The 9,636-nt window shown below is 33.0% G+C and overlaps 1 long non-coding RNA gene across 1 annotated transcript; it reads left to right on the top strand.

Annotated features, from left to right (window-relative positions):
- The first annotated feature begins 5,706 nt into the window (after positions 1–5,706).
- Positions 5,707–6,454, top strand: LOC134206938 (uncharacterized). The gene is made up of 3 exons (XR_009978329.1): positions 5,707–5,793; positions 6,016–6,125; positions 6,207–6,454. It is a non-coding gene; the product is annotated as an uncharacterized LOC134206938 (long non-coding RNA).
- Positions 6,455–9,636: the final 3,182 nt, after the last annotated feature.

A 9,636-nucleotide genomic window follows, 5' to 3' on the forward strand; every position in this document is an offset into this window, starting at 1 on the left:
TTGACAATTATTTCGACTCTATCCGCAGTTCCCAGTTGGATACTAGTGATACTCATGTTTTACTTTTGAGGTCCTTATCTAGAATGCTATCAGAAATCAAGAAGGGAAGTGGCCTTGATTCCATTCTTAAACAAAAATAACAAAAGCATGAGGATTACTACTCCTGGCCACGCCCATCTTCACCGTTACTAGGGAGAGGAACAATGTGTTGATGTGGTACTCACTTAACGAGAGGCCACCGACTTAGCGACACCCTCATAAGTACCACGAAGTTGGATAATGAGGAAAGTATTCGTTGGGTCAGGATTTGCCTGAGGCTGGTAAAGTAACTGTCCAAGGTAGATAGATCCAGGTAGGTAGGTAGGTAGATCTTACCCCGTAACACACCACGTCCACATGCAGCGTTAAGGGTAGCAGGGAACAATATTAATTGATGATTTCTCTAAGAACCTCTTCTTTTCTGAAAATTGTAGATTTATATAGGTATGATAATTAAAAGTATCATACGATGAAGTATAAAATATATTCTATATATGTACATAACAATGAATTTCTATCTGTACATAACAATGAATTACGCCGCCGCCGACATTTTTGCACCGGCGCGCCGCCATTTAAAATTTGTCACGCCGCTAATCTATCATTTTCCACGCCGATTCAAATTTGAAGAAGTCCGTAAAATTTCCTGATTGATCCTGCAACCTCGTTGAAACATCAGAGAATTTTTCGTAAAAGTACCAATGATTATCTTGAAAATATTATACAATTTTTTATTGAAATTTCTAAAAACTCTTCGTAAAAACTAAGAAAAAACTTTCATAATGTTTCGAGATTATTTTTAAGTTTCGAGAATTCTTTGGAATTACCAAGCGGAGCTCTTTGGATTTCCCAACGGAAATTGTTTGGAATTACAGCCAAAAATTCTTCGGATTTTACATGAGAATCTCATCAGGATATTGTTGTTGAAGTCATCAGAAGTTGTTCCAAATCTCTACAGATAAATATTCTGAATATCTGCGGAAAGTTTCGGTTGAGTACTCTTCATAATTTACACAGAATATCCTTCATAGTTGTACGATATTATGATTGGAAGATGCTTCAACGTTGATTTTCTCAATCTAGATTAATTAAGACGACTAGTTTGGCATAGCCAACGTTCAAACAGAAAATTCTTCGGAATATCCGCGAGAGACTCCCAGGAATTTCAAAAATTCTTCAAAGCTTCCGCGGAAGATTGTTTAAAACGTAAATTTAAAAAAATGGGATACTCAACGGAAAATAGCTCGAACTTGTTTAAGGATTTTCTTTGGATTTATACAAAAAAATCTTTTCATTATCCATAATAAATTCTTGGGAATTTCGAATGACCGAAAGCACCAGACGGCCGAACTGGTAGTTTGCCTGAAAAAGCCGTTTTCCCAAACAAGTCGTCTGACCGAAATGATCGTTTGGCCATAGAAGTCATTAGAAAAAAAAATGCCTTGTGGCCATTTGGCAGAAAATGTTCTTTGGCATACGGAATTTTGGCATAACGTCAATTACTGAATGGATAATATTATAATAAAAAATGGCCACCTGTTTACCGAAATTGTCAAATGACAATTGAACACATTTCCGTGACCTTTCTATTTTTCAAGTCGAAACTGGCCGTTATGTCAAAAGTTTTCTAACCAATTTTCATTTAGTCAAGCCGAACTGCTGAACGGTAATCTAAACGGATATCATGTCGGAAATTGTTTGACCGAAAATGTAGTTTGGCTGAAAGCAACATACAGCCGAAAGGAGCATTCGACTAAAACTGCCGTTCGGCCGAAAAAGTCATTTGAACGAATAGATCATTTGACCGAAAATGCAGTTTGGTAAGAATTAAATTTTGTAAGAATTCGTTTAGCCGAATAGGTCATTTGACAGAACATGCCGTTTGGCCGAAAGGGTTGTTTTGCAGAAAGGATGTTTTCGGGCCAATTATCTTTTTCTGCCAAATTGCCATTTTATATGTCGTTTTCGGTCAAACAACATTTGCGGACAAACTATTTTCGACCTATTAGCAGTTTCGGATACACATTCAATTCGGCTTAATGGGATTTGGTTCGATATTTTTTGGCCTGAATCGGCTTACAAAGTAGAGAGGTTGCGAAATTTCGTTTAGCGATCTTTTGACAATAAGGCCATTTCACCGTAAATGTCATTTGGCCAAATGGGTGGACATTTTTCACCAAATTATCTGTTCAGTAATTGACATTTGGCCATGTGACTCGTTGGGCTAAACAACATTTTCGTTTAAATTACCTATTCCATTTCGACAAAACGGTATTTCGGGCTGATGACCTATTCGGCCAAATGATCATTTCGACCAAACGACCTGTTGGGGAAAACGACTTTTTTGGCCAAATTCGTTCGGACGTATATTGCTTTCAGCTCATGCATTTTCCCAATAATTTCTTATGAACAAGAATTTTCTATTTTATCGTTGGCCACGCCAAACTATACGTCTTGTTTTATCTAGACTGAGCAAGCTAACGTTAAAACACTCATTCTACTAGCCGCACTCTTCTACAACTATAAAGAATTTTCTGAGTAAATTTCGAAAAATATTCAACAGAAACTCAACAGGAACTTTCCGCGAATATTCCTGTAATTTGTAATTTGGAACAATTTCTTATGTTAATTCCAAAGAATCTCCCGTTGAAATTCAAATCAATTTTCTTTTGGATTATCAAAGAGCTTCTGGTGGTAATACTCGAAACTTCAAAGTGGTTTCCGTGAATAATCCGAAAATTATTTCCAAATGAATATTTTGGAAAAACTTGGAAGAAGTTCATCAAATTTTCCAGGCGAAATTCGAAAGAAAGAAAAATCTCAAACAGTCTTATTTAAAAAATCACCACGCCGATTCACGCCGCCGCCGCTGGCTAAAATGGCTTTCGGCGTGACGCCGAAAACGCCGCCGCCGCCGCTGAATATCGTTCTGAATTCTTTAAAACACAATTTCCATTAGATAGCTACATATTCTAAGCGTTATTTCTCTTACATACTCCTTTTGGCCCGATGCCCACACGTCTTTTCAACGCAACGTACACGTACAAAATAACGCAGGTGTCCATCGACGCTGACGCTGTTTTAGGCCCGATGGCCACGTAGCGTCTTTTCAACGCTGCGTGCTCACGGCGTTCAAAGGACGCATGTGTGCATCGGGAAAAAGCGGTAACGCAGCGTCACCGCACCGATGCACACCTTCGTTTTTTCAACGCCACGTGCACGCAGCGTTCAAAAAACGCTACGTGGGCATCGGGCCTTACCGCTTCTTCCCGATGTACACTTGCGTCATTTTATTAAGCATATGCGGTATTTCGAAAAAATTCGTTTCAGGTGGTTCGAAACGAAATTCCGCGGAATTTCGCGGAATTTGAGCATGGCGAAATCTGATTTCTTCATTTCGTTTCGTTTCGTAAAATTACAAAAAATTCGTAAGAAAAAAACAGCTTTTCACGAAATTTAACGGAATTCCGCGGAATTTCGAAACAATTTTAAACTTAAACCATACTTTATATTAGCAAAAATTTTGGCTGCGCCGCTGAACTATTTTCAAAACTTTATGTTATACATTTTTTTTCTATTAACGCTTACTTCTTCTTCTTCAATGATTCTACATTCCAACTGGAACTTGATCTGGTTTTCAACTTAGTATTCTATTAGCATTTCCTCAGTTATTAATTGAACACTTTTCTATGTCCGCCATTGCATGAGTATGTATCTTGTGTGGCAAGTACAATGGGTACACTATGTCCAGTGTGTCGAGAAAGTTTCCAACCCGAAAACATCGTTGACACGACCAACAATCGAGCTCGCCATATCCGGATTGGCAATCCTACGCCTTTGTTCGCATAGCTATTTGAGATGCTTACACATAACCCCGTTCTGAGTCGACAAATACGTGTTTAGTTTTCTTCTATAAAACGTCTTCAGTATTTTGTTAGAAATATCTAACAGAAAACGAAAAGTATCTTTAACTATTCTATCCTATTTGTGTAGAAGTAACCAGATATGAATCAGATCAGTATAGCATTGTCAAAGATGCAAAGTCGTGTCGTGGATTCTATAGGGCCTTTTGAAGTCATTTTTCAGCGCCTCTTATTAATAACCGATTTCTTCACCTCCACTTCGGCCTCAAACCAGGTTTAGGGACATGAGTAAGCACCGCTTAAAAGTTTTTTTTTCCTTGTCGAGTATTTTTTAATCACTGCGACAATTTTTTGATCTATTGTAATATATTCCCCTTTTTTTCTAGCTATGTCATTATGGCGTATCGCTATTGGTAGTGATCGCCACACGGCTCAGCTTTTCGAATGAAATGCACCACCGAATTGGGATTTGTTCTACCAAGCTCAAGTGGTTCTATAAGTCTTGTTCGAAGAATTGCCGGACAACGGTATAACAGATGCTCTGAGTCTTCTTTTTCTATGTCACAGAAGCGACATAGATCATTTTGAAGTGTCCCTATAAGCTTCAAATGATTTCGACTCGCACAATGACCTGTAATGAGACCCGTATAAGTGCTTAGGTCTCTTTTAGATAATTCTAAGATGTTGCGAGTCATGGAAACATTTGGAGTGATAAAGCGTTTCGATTGCCTGGCATTAGTGGCGTTCCTAAAATTGGTTTCTATTTTCATAGATTCCCATACCTTCATACGAAGAGAAGAAGTTGGTAAGCTGCAAAAAGGTTCCGGTCCTGTAAACCGATTTGATGATCCGAGGCTCGCTAGCATATCGGCTTTTTCGTCACCATCTATTCCACAGTGTCCTGGAACCCAATATAGATTGACTTGGTTCCGACAAGACAATTTTTGGAGGAACTGAATGCATTCCCAAACTTGTTTTGAAGTGCATGTTGCCGACTTTAGAGCATTCAAAGCTGCTTGGATGTCGGACATTATGCATATATTTGAGTGTCTATAGTTCCTACGCAAACATATTACAGAACACTCTAGAACTGCATAAACTTCCGCTTGGAATACGGATGGCCAACTGCCTATGTGAATCGATATGTCTATCCCAGGGCCAGTAACTCCTGCTCCCATTTGGTTGTTCAATTTTGAACCGTCAGTGTAAAACGTAATTGATCCTGAACGAAGTGTTAGTCCTATGTATTGCGCCCAGGATCAATTCTTTTGAACAGTCAATTGAAATTGTACTTTTTCTTCATCCACACAGCAAAAAATATATTAATATGCCGCTACGTATTTTCGTAAAACGTACATGAAAATCCGACGTAATAACATATTTTACGTAATAATGTGTAATATTGACGCTTTATTAAATTCCTCGCCGCAACATTCAATTGAGAAAGTTATTTTTTCAGTTACGTCGATACAACGCCAAATTACCTGCCAAATAGGTGAATATCGCAAAATCAGCGTAATATTACCGCCACCATCAGTGATATCGCTTCATAATGTATGCTGTAGATGTCAACAAAGCCGGCAGTCAGTCCAGTTTTCACTCCATCCTATTCGTATCGGAATACGATTATCATTAAATATTATTAGTTTAATTGCTTTTTTTAATCTAAATTAGGTCTTAGGAAGTGATAGAAATGTGAAAAGAGTGTTTCCGACCTGTAACTGGGAGAAAATCTGTTCATGGGTAAGTTTTGTATGTAGTTTAATTTGTACCCAGCCGGTGCAATTTATCATATCATTTTTCAGTGAGGCTAATATCGGAAGGATGCTATGGAGCTGCAGAATTCGTTCATACCCACAAGGAGCCGGCATTGGAAAATGGACTTGTACAGGTAAGTTTCTGAAAGATTATTTTTTCGATCGCCTGACGACTAATTGTGAGATTTTTTACTACTTGATGGACTACAGCTCTTCGATGAACCTACGCCGAATGAAGTATCCTTCTCCCCTGGACTCGATCCTGGGCCAATCGCTTCCAGTCGCCCTGAACATTGAGCGCCCTCAGGTGCTCTTCAATGGCAAAAAGCCATCGTGTACGCGGCCTTCCTTTAAAGATTCAAAATCGTCCTCGGATAATTGAACCAGTAACCGGTCTCTGCAATCAGACGTCAGACTTTCCTGCAGAGCCAAACTATCGAGATCATGCAAAAATTAAACCGCGCAGGTAAGTTATAATTTCTAATCGACTAAAATAAAACCTCGACCAGTACTGAACAGTTGATGAGTTATTTAATATTTGTTACAGGTACGGAACAAACTGCCGGGTTCAGAGCAATCAAGTGGACTGAGACCAACGGAAGTAGTTGCGAAGCAATGCAAACATGCGGTGACATGCGGGAAGACGAACAATGCAGTCACGACCGGACCAGCATCATATGGCTGCAGCATCGAAGATTAAAAGGACGTATGTAACTGGATATATTTAAAATCTTAAGATCTTAAAATCTTAAAATCTTAAAATCTTAAAATCTTAAAATCTTAAAATCTTAAAATCTTAAAATCTTAAAATCTTAAAATCTTAAAATCTTAAAATCTTAAAATCTTAAAATCTTAAAATCTTAAAATCTTAAAATCTTAAAATCTTAAAATCTTAAAATCTTAAAATCTTAAAATCTTAAAATCTTAAAATCTTAAAATCTTAAAATCTAGAATTTTAGAATCTTACAATCTTAAAATCTTAAAAATCTTATAATCTTAAAATCTTAAAATCTTAAAATCTTAAAATCTTAAAATCTTAAAATCTAAAATCTTAAAATCTTAAAATTCAAAATCTTAAAATCTTAAAATCTTAAAATCTTAAAATCTTAAAATCTTAAAATCTTAAATTAAAATCTTAAAATCTTAAAATCTTAAAATTAAAATCTTAAAATCTAAATCTTAAAATCTTAAAATCTTAAAATCTTAAAATCTTAAAATCTTAAAATCTTAAAATCTTAAAATCTTAAAATCTTAAAATCTTAAAATCTTAAAATCTTAAAATCTTAAAATCTTAAAATCTTAAAATCTTAAAATCTTAAAATCTTAAAATCTTAAAATCTAAAATTAAAATCTTAAAATCTTAAAATCTTAAAATCTTAAAATCTTAAAATTCAAAAAATCTTAAAAATCTTAAAATCTTAAAAATCTTAAAATCTTAAAATCTTAAAATCTTAAAATCTTAAAATTAAAATTCAAAATCTTAAAATCTTAAAATCTTAAAATTAAAATCTTAAAATCTTAAAATTCAAAATCTTAAAATCTTAAAATCTTAAAATCTCAAATCTTAAAATCTTAAAATTCAAAATCTTAAAATCTTAAAAATCTTAAAATCTTAAAATCTTAAAATCTTAAAATCTTAAAATCTTAAAATTAAAATCTTAAAACTAAAATCTTAAAATCTAAAATCTTAAAATCTTAAAATCTAAAATTTTTAATATCTTAATATCTTAAAATCTAAAAATCTTAAAATCTTAAAATCTTAAAATCTTAAAATCTTAAAATCTTAAAATTCAAAATCTTAAAATTCAAAATCTTAAAATCTTAAAATCTTAAAATCTTAAAATTCAAAATCTTAAAATCTTAAAATCTTAAAATCTTAAAATCTTAAAATCTTAAATCTTAAAATCTTAAAATCTTAAAATCTTAAAATCTTAAAATCTTAAAATCTTAAATTCAAAATCTTAAAATCTTAAAATTCAAAATCTTAAAATCTTAAAATCTTAAAATCTTAAAATCTTAAAATCTTAAAATCTTAAAATCTTAAAATCTTAAAATCTTAAAATCTTAAAATTCAAAATCTTAAAATCTTAAATCTTAAAATCTTAAAATCTTAAAATCTTAAAATCTTAAAATCTTAAAATCTTAAAATCTTAAAATCTTAAAATCTTAAAATCTTAAAATCTTAAAATCTTAAAATCTTAAAATCTTAAAATCTTAAAATCTTAAAATCTTAAAATCTTAAAATCTTAAAATTCAAAAATCTTAAAATCAAAATCTTAAAATCTTAAAATCTTAAAATCCTAAAATCTTAAAATCTTAAAATCTCAAAATCTTAAAATCTTAAAATCCTAAAATCTTAAAATCTTAAAATCTTAAAATCTTAAAATCTTAAAATCTTAAAATCTTAAAATCTTAAAATCTTAAAATCTTAAAATCTTAAAATCTTAAAATCTTAAAATCTTAAAATCTTAAAATCTTAAAATCTTAAAATCTTAAAATCTTAAAATCTTAAAATCTTAAAATCTTAAAATCTTAAGATTCAAAATCTTAAAATCTTAAAATCTTAAAATCTTAAAATCTTAAAATCTTAAAATCTTAAAATCTTAAAATCTTAAAATCTTAAAATCTTAAAATCTTAAAATCTTAAAATCTTAAAATCTTAAAATCTTAAAATCTTAAAATCTTAAAATCTTAAAATCTTTTTTAGAATGCTAAGATGACCCTTAAGGTAACTTCCTAAGTGGTTTTCGGATCTTCTGATCCTCAAAGCACTCTTTTCAGCTTCTAATTGTACAATTTGATGCAGAGGAAGCATGTACAGTAAAGCATATAGTGCACTCGATGGTGTACTGCTCATTGCACCTGTAATTGAGATAGTAGTTTCATCTGAGCATTCTTCTCTTTCGTCTTTGGCCACCAGACCAACGAACCATAGGTAATTCTTGGTTTTACTATAGCTGAATATATCCAATGGATCATTTTCGGCTTAAGTCCCCCCGAGTACCACACATGTCACAAATAAGCTACAGTGACTTATATATGACTAGATCTGGTCATAAACAAGTTGCTACAACCAAAAGTGATTGAATTGTGCTACTAGGGCCCATTGCCTACCAAAAGTTCGTTTACTAATCCATAGAGCATTTGTCGCTTTATTAATGGCGTGTTCTAAATGCATGTTTAACCCTATAAAAAAATTTTTAAAAAATTAAAGAAAATTCAGGTGAAATTAGGTTTTTAACGAAATTTTAAAGTAACGAAAAATCAAACAATTTCTATATTTTCATATACTTACTAATATAAAACTTAACTGATTGATCAGATTCGGGAGAACACGCTCCATGTATTGCTTTGAAAGCGGCACAAATGCTGGGGTATTGCCTTATTGCCAATTGTATATAAACGGGATCGAGGTGATTTATCACAGACTACTTCTTCTCTTATTATAACTCTATTTATCGCAAAACAGTTATTTGACTTTGAAAAGTAAAATCGAAATTCCGTTCATAATATAGAACCAATTTAATAAAAATTCCGCGGAAAAAAAAATAAATTTCGTTTCGTTTCGAAAAATTTCGAATTTAATGGACCCTGATTTCGTATCGTTTCGAAGACTCGAAAGTAAATCTATAATTCGTTTCGTTTCGAATCAACATAAACATTTTAAATTTCGTTTCGTTTCGTTAGAAAAAAAAAGTGTGTTATCGCATACCCTTACATTTTATAGTCGTGTGCACGTAGAATTGAAAAGACGCTACGTGGGCATCGAGCCTCAGTCGGCACTCTCACTTAAGGGATGGTTCCAATCCAGAGTTTGACTTTTTTTCCAAACAACGGCTGTATTTTGTCCACCGCTTTGTTGAACAGTTCGTTGTTTCATTTGATTCGAAGCTAAAAGTACTAACTAACTTACACTAAATTATTGGAATTAATGTACTAAATTGAGTGATAGTAGCGATTTCACGGTATGAAAACTA

The sequence above is a fragment of the Armigeres subalbatus genome, chromosome 1 (assembly GCF_024139115.2).
Source record: "Armigeres subalbatus isolate Guangzhou_Male chromosome 1, GZ_Asu_2, whole genome shotgun sequence".
NCBI classification, from domain to species: Eukaryota; Metazoa; Arthropoda; class Insecta; order Diptera; family Culicidae; genus Armigeres; species Armigeres subalbatus.